Here is a 6935-nt window from a genome sequence, read left to right on the forward strand (position 1 = left end):
TGAGGGGGACTAGCAGTTGGCATAATGGCTATGTCGCTGGACTCCCATGTAGTCGACTACAGTTCGAGTCCTGGACCTGGTGGTTTAAACTCACGTTGGACATGTGTGTATGAATGCCCAAGATCCTGAGAGGAGAATGGAGGAGAAGGGATAGTGGTGTGGCCATCCTTCCTGGGGGGTGATTTCTCGCTTTCTGTCCTATCTCTCTCTTTTTGGTGAGTGCATGCACCCTATAGGAAAAACCTCTCAAAAACAAGCAAAATAAATAAATAAATAAAACCCTATGAGGTAGGTATTTTTAATTTATCTCACAAAACAATGGGATTTAGGAATAAAAGGAATCAATATTAGCTGCAGTGATTCAAGAAGTTTCTCTCTAGAGCACAGTCGTTAATAGACTCCACATAGATTAACTGCATATATGCAGAATTTGTCTCTCTTATTAAAGATCAGATTTCTAGAACAGAGGCTCTGGTGAACTCCTGTTGAAAACTATATCTACTGTCACTGTGGATCACTTGGTTTGGCCCAGAATGGCAAAATCGCAGATTTAGATGGAGTCACAGGAGACTTGTCTGCATCTATTTACTGACATCCGAGATAGGTAAAGTTAAGGGAAAGGGACAGGAACAAGGTTAAAAAAAAGAAATTCACTTCAAATCTTGTCTCCCTTACTGTGTGAGACATCTTGTATAAGCAAACAATGACAGGAAGTTATTAGTTCAACCATCATCTTAAAATGTTTTTTGAGCACCTAGGCTGCACCTGGCACTTAGATAATTTCTACTTATGTAATGTGTATAGTTTACAAGTCACTTAGTTAATTCTCAAAACAAGCCCAAAGATGTAAGTTGCGTTTGTTGTGTTCTCCCTTATTTTCACAGATGAAGAAACTCAAGCTGACAAATGACTTGCCCAAAAGTCACATGTTGGAAAGTGGGAGTGGAACTGGGACACTGACCTAAGACATTTGGATCCCCAGTCAGTCCTCTTCCTGTTCATACTTCGATGCAAGCATTCAGTACTAACTTGGGAAAGAGGTACTAAGAGCAGCTTATTTCATTAACAAGGAGAAAACTGATGTCCAAAGCGGTGAGTAATAGAGTCTGGATGAAAGATTTGACTACATATAAAAGAAAAATAATATCGGAGAGGGAATATAGTCAGAAAGCAGCAGCAAATTTATTGCTTGGAATTATCCAATAAATAACACTTAGTAATAAAATAAACTTTGTTAGTCTTATTTAGGAAGAATTCCTCAATGTGGAATAAACAAAGACAATTTCTCTGATGTTATGAAAATACTCCATGCTTGTATTAAGATGATGAGCAATGTGGCCAGGATAGCTTAAGGATGAAAATTAATGGTGAGGTATAAAAGGCTTAATGTTAACATGATTATATTCTATAGATGCACCTATCAGATTACTAGAGCTATCCTCACTGTAGATATTCTTGTTTGCCCTGTCATATAAGGGTTCCCTGGGATTACAGAGCAAAAACAGAAATTGTCAGGCCAATGTAGACTCCTTCTTGGCCAAGTTAATTCCTCATTAGGAAATATTTGCAGGCCTCTCCTCATAAGGATAAGGCAAAGAAATAATGAGTATAAGAAATGTGCTAAGTTTTTGTTGTAAAAAAAAGAAAATGATTATTTTGCCTTGTTTCTAGGATTCTCATTTTAGGCAATATCATTATCTTACTTCTAAACATGTCTGACACATAATGAAGAAATTATTTTGATAAAATAGGATAGTTTGGTCTCTTGTTGCTATGAGATGAAGGACAGTATTTTTTTTTTGCCTCTGTAGTAATAAAATCTAAATATTGAGACTTTAAAATTCAGTATCCTTTCTACCAAATTCTTACAGAGGGGTTCCAAAGACTTTACATCAGCTAGCTGAATTATCGGTTATGTAGTCATTGTCATTCTCTGTGATAAATGTTTGATCGATTTAATTATATTAACTCACTTTCTATCGAAAGAAAACCTTGTTCTGTTTATGTGGTGCTAAAGGTTCTTTCACATCTTCAAGATCTGGGAAGGGAAAAAAGCAAGTTGCAGAACAACTGCACATTCACTGTGTACACTCGGTGTCTAGCACTGGGGACTAGATGGTTGAACACCAAACAGTCAAGAATTGTTCCAACTGGGGAGAGGAGGAGGAAGAGGAGGGAGTGGCAAACTGGAGAAATGGGACAGTCATGTTTTTTGCTAAATAGTTCTGTGTGGTTTGAATCTTTTACAACAATAACATATTCATGTATGACTTGTGTGAATTTAAAAGGACAATAAAATAAAAGCTTCATTCAGTTAATGAAAATGGGACTTTTTACTCACAGTGTTGATTAAAGGTTAATTTTTGTGAAGTCAGTTAGTGGTCTTAGTTTCTATGGCAATTTGGTGGGGGGAGGAGGGTCTATCATTATCCAGTAGTTAACTCTCTAAAGATTTTCTTATTTCTTCCGTGAGCAAGAAGGACAGATCTCCCAACAGAGTCCCAGCACCATAATACACCCCCGGCCTACAGCCAACCCCAGCTCGTGGGTGTGAATGTGCCTGATGTACTCAAGGTTTCAGACTTGAACCAGGAACCTCCCCAAGTGAGATTGTCTCATATGGTGTCTCACTTTACTGCTGTATCACCTAGACTCTCTATGAGATTTTAATTCTTTTTACATTATTCACCTTAAAAGGTTAAAAACCTTAAAATGACTGAATATTTTTGAAGTTTTAACATTCAACAGTATTACAAAATATGAACACATTAGTAAAAATTTTAAAAAGTACACTCTTATGGCATTTTTTTTCTAATGCCCTTTTCAGAAAGAAGACAGATCAATAGATCACTGTATTAAATATGTTGTAACCTTGGGTCAGTGGGTAGCATGATGTTAAGGTTACTGAATCCTATATACCCAACTGCATGGTTGAGTTCCAGATCTAGGGCTTGAAAATATACTGGGTACATTTGTATGCATACCTAAAATCCCGAAAGGGAAGAGAAATGGAAGAGAAGTGATTATGGCATGACCATCCCCCTTAGGGAGTGCTTTCTCTATTTCTTTATCTCTTACTTTCTGGCTCTCTCTGGTAAGCATGTATGCTTCTGACAAATTAAAAAAACAAACAAACAAAAAAAAAACAACAACCAACAAACAAAAAAAACAATGTTGTAACCAAGTTACTTATGAGACAGATGACTTATCCACAGCCATTTACCAAATTCCGAAAGTAGCTTAAATCTTGGCTTTGGATTCCTAACCATTTTCTTGTTTGTTCCCTCCCCCCTTTCTGTAGTTTAATAATAAAGTGGAAGTGTTGTGCAAATATACATTTGCAAAGTGATATAGAGAAAAGAGAAAGGCTTTCAGGCTGTCCTTCTTGCCCCCTTCAATGAGCTCAGTGTCCTCCATTCTTATTAGCTCTGGATGGTAGGGATTCCGGTTGTCTCTCTCTTGACTTGCTCTTAAACTATTTGGGTGATCTTGCATTTACTCTAGTCTCAATTATCCAGTGAAACGTGGTATTCTGAAATCTGTATCTACAGCCTAGATCTTTCCTGTGAGTTTCAGGTTCCATTTCCACCTGAGTAATAAACCTCTCCAACTTGATGTACCCTGGTCATCACAAACTTAGAAATTATAAAAGTGGATTCATCTTTCTCTACCCTAAACCTGCTCCACTACCTATTAACCCTGTCATTCTCAACCAGGGGTAATTTTACCCCCAAGAAACATGTGGTAGTATCTGGAGTCATTTCCAATTGTCTCATCCAAGATTAGAGGGTTACTATTGGCATACAATGGGTAGATGCAGGGGTGCTGCTAAATATCCTACAATTTATAGAACACTCCTATACACACAACAAAGAATTTTCTGGCCCCAAATGTCAATAGGGTCAAGTTTACAGAAAGATTAAATTCCCAGATGGTTAAGAAATGTTCATTAAATGAGTCATTGTTAGTTAGCAGATTAATATCTCAGAGAATGAGAACACTACTATGCATTTTTGTAGTCATTCTTAGTCCCTCACTCTCACTTCCTACATTTAGATGAACATCAGTTCCATGGAGGCTGGATATAGTCAACTCCCATGTTGCTATTTCTGCTGCCCTGACTTTATACTATACTGTCTCCTAGACTACATCTTTTTTTTTTTTTAAATGTAGCCACTTTCAACAGACCCTTATTACAGGTATCTTACAGCAGCTGCTTGAGAGAACTTGTGGAAACACAAATCTATGCATGTCATTTTCATGTAAAAATTGTTAATGGCTCCCATTGCCTGTGGATAACATCCAAGCAACTGATGCTGGTTTTGCCTTGACTCTTTATATCTCTTCATTCCTTGTCTCCAAAATCCCCAGCCTCAGCTCCCAGTTCTTCCAAACCTCTCTACATACTAAATATTTGAACATCTAGAGGATTTGCTTGCTATCCTTCAGCCTCCATACCTTTGCATGTCAGTATGGAGTTCTACCTACTTACTCTATTTTTTTTTTCTGCTTAATTCGTACTTGTTATTTACCAGGTCATATGTAACTTTGTTCAAAAATATTTTTTTTCCTATCTGCAGAATGTACTTATACTCATCAAGGTTCAGAGTAAGACATAACAAAAGATTCTGGATAACTTTAACAGAAAAAGAATTTACTAAAAGTCTATCAGTAGCTGTAGTAGATTGAATAGAGGCTCCCTAAATTTTATGTTTACCCAGCAACTGTGAATGAGACCTTATTTAGAAATAGGGTGTTCACAGATGTAATCAGATTAAGATGAGGTCCTGCTTGGTTAGGGTGAGCCTTAAATCACATATGACTGCTGTCTTTATAAGAAGGACATTTGGATAGGGACACAGACACATAGGGGAGAATGCCATGTACATGGTGAGCTACAGAGATGTTGCCGTTAGGCATCTCTAAGCCCAGGACCTCTAACGACTTCTGGAAGCACCAGAAGCTGAAGTGAGAGGCATGGAAGAGATTCTCTTCAGAGCCTCAAGAAAGATCTAATTCTGACAACACCTTGATTTTGGGCTTCCAGATTCCAGAGCTATAAGAGAATACAATTCTATAGCTTAGGCCATTGGTGTTTGTTATAGTAGTCCTAAGAAACTACTATAGTAGACCACACAATCAATAAAAAGGATTAAAATATGTGCTAAGGCTAGGGAGTCAAGGTACCGCTATAATCTCATGCTGGAACAATTTGGCTAGAAGGTCTCTTGACACCTGCCAGCACTCCATAGACACTCTTGGTACAACCATTCTCTTCCACTTCCCAGCACTCACTGTCACCCTGGATCCTCAACTCAGTCCCATAAGCCCAACTCCCTCAAACTGGGTGATGCAGCACTCTTTTTTTTTTTTTTTGATTGTGAAGAGACTTTACCCAGCATGATATACACCTCAGTCCAGCCCAGTTGAGACCACCATACACATCCTCGTCAACAGACACAGCACTCTTAGCAGAATGTATGAGAGATCTTCCATACATTCATGGGATATTCATATTATAAAAAACTATGCTTGGATTTCAAAACTTTTGCACCAAAATAAACTTTCACTTTAGTTTCATTTTTCTATGAAGCTCCCTCCTGTAATTTAAGGAACCTCATACAAAACGAAGATGTGAGGCCCCTTATCCAAAAATTACTGGGTTATTGGAAAAGACATGACAGATTTCTTCTGTTTTCCTATGTAAAAATGCATCTTGACTTTTCCTGTGACCTGATATTAACAACCTCAGGACAGGGTAGAGCATTAAACCAAGCACTGTACATTCTAAGCCCAGGTCACACCACATAATGCTAGCCCTGGTATTTCATGCTCAGTGACAAACCCACAGTGCAAGAAGTCAAACGAGCACTGTCCACTCATTCTGTCCTTATATTAGAGAACAGGGCCCCCCCTTCCACCTAGTTTTATAGTTCTGTAAAATAAGAAAGTGACCTGATGACTGGTTCCCAAGAGACAAATGTTCTAGGGTAGACTTATATATATTTCATAGCACTGCACTGTGATCAACTACTTTCATAGCTGTCTTCCTTGCTAAACTGTTAGAAGACAAATGCTAAGTTGGACAAGTGGAGTCTTCTTTTCCTGTGGCCAAAACTTTAAATCAGAGATGACTCACATAAATGATAAATGAAATTTTCATTTCCCTGATAATTTTCTGCTTGTGTAATTTTATTTTAATCATATGAAATATGTGTAGGAGATTTTGATGCTTTTTGCTTACTTTGTAATTGCTAAATTGACATAGAGAAATTTTCTAAGCTTTAATTATATTCATGATGCCATAAATTTATTAAAAAGCAAACTCTTATTCAAACTGTCTTTTAAAGTATCAACTATTTTAAGGCAAATCAATGTCCATGTGTCTTATTTCTTTCCTACCAGCTAGTAAAGGACTATCTTTTCTGACAGCCCCCAAATGACTTCATGTGCTCATTCAGTGCCTGTTCCAACTTAGCAAGGCAGTCCAACCTCCGGAAAGATTGAATCTCAAGACTGAATGAACTCTCCACATCTCTTTTGAAAGATAAACATGCACTCTATAAACTTCATCGGCCTAAACAACAGAAACATCTGTTTAGACTCATGTGCAGCTTTTTGGCTGAGTGCAGCAACAGGGAGGCTTAGGAAGTGTGCTCATCAGCTGTATTCTGCAGCACCCAAACATCATTGCTGGTCACAATGATGCACTGTAGAGATTACCGAGCATGGGAATAACTAAACTGGATAGCTAACCATAAACAATCTTTGGTAATGCTATTACACTGTCCTCACATCCCACAGTTTTGTCTTCCCTAAAAACTAATTTCATGACATAAAAAAGCATGAAATATGAAAGATTGCAGAACTAGATATGGTTGCTAGATCATTCAAGTGGATATAAATATAGTTATAGGACAAAACTAGAAGAACGT

At 37.6% G+C, this 6935-nt stretch overlaps 1 long non-coding RNA gene across 1 annotated transcript in view; it reads left to right on the forward strand.

The window, feature by feature from the left end:
• Positions 1-1005: 1005 nt before the first annotated feature.
• Positions 1006-6935, forward strand: part of LOC102480066 (uncharacterized) — an 11429-nt gene continuing 5499 nt past the window's right edge. The window contains exon 1 of the long non-coding RNA XR_333804.1: positions 1006-1092. This is a non-coding gene — a long non-coding RNA (uncharacterized LOC102480066). The remainder of the gene's footprint in view (positions 1093-6935) is intronic.

Source organism: Tupaia chinensis, unplaced genomic scaffold, assembly GCF_000334495.1.
Source record: "Tupaia chinensis unplaced genomic scaffold, TupChi_1.0 Scaffold000097_1, whole genome shotgun sequence".
In the NCBI taxonomy this organism is placed as follows: Eukaryota; Metazoa; Chordata; class Mammalia; order Scandentia; family Tupaiidae; genus Tupaia; species Tupaia belangeri.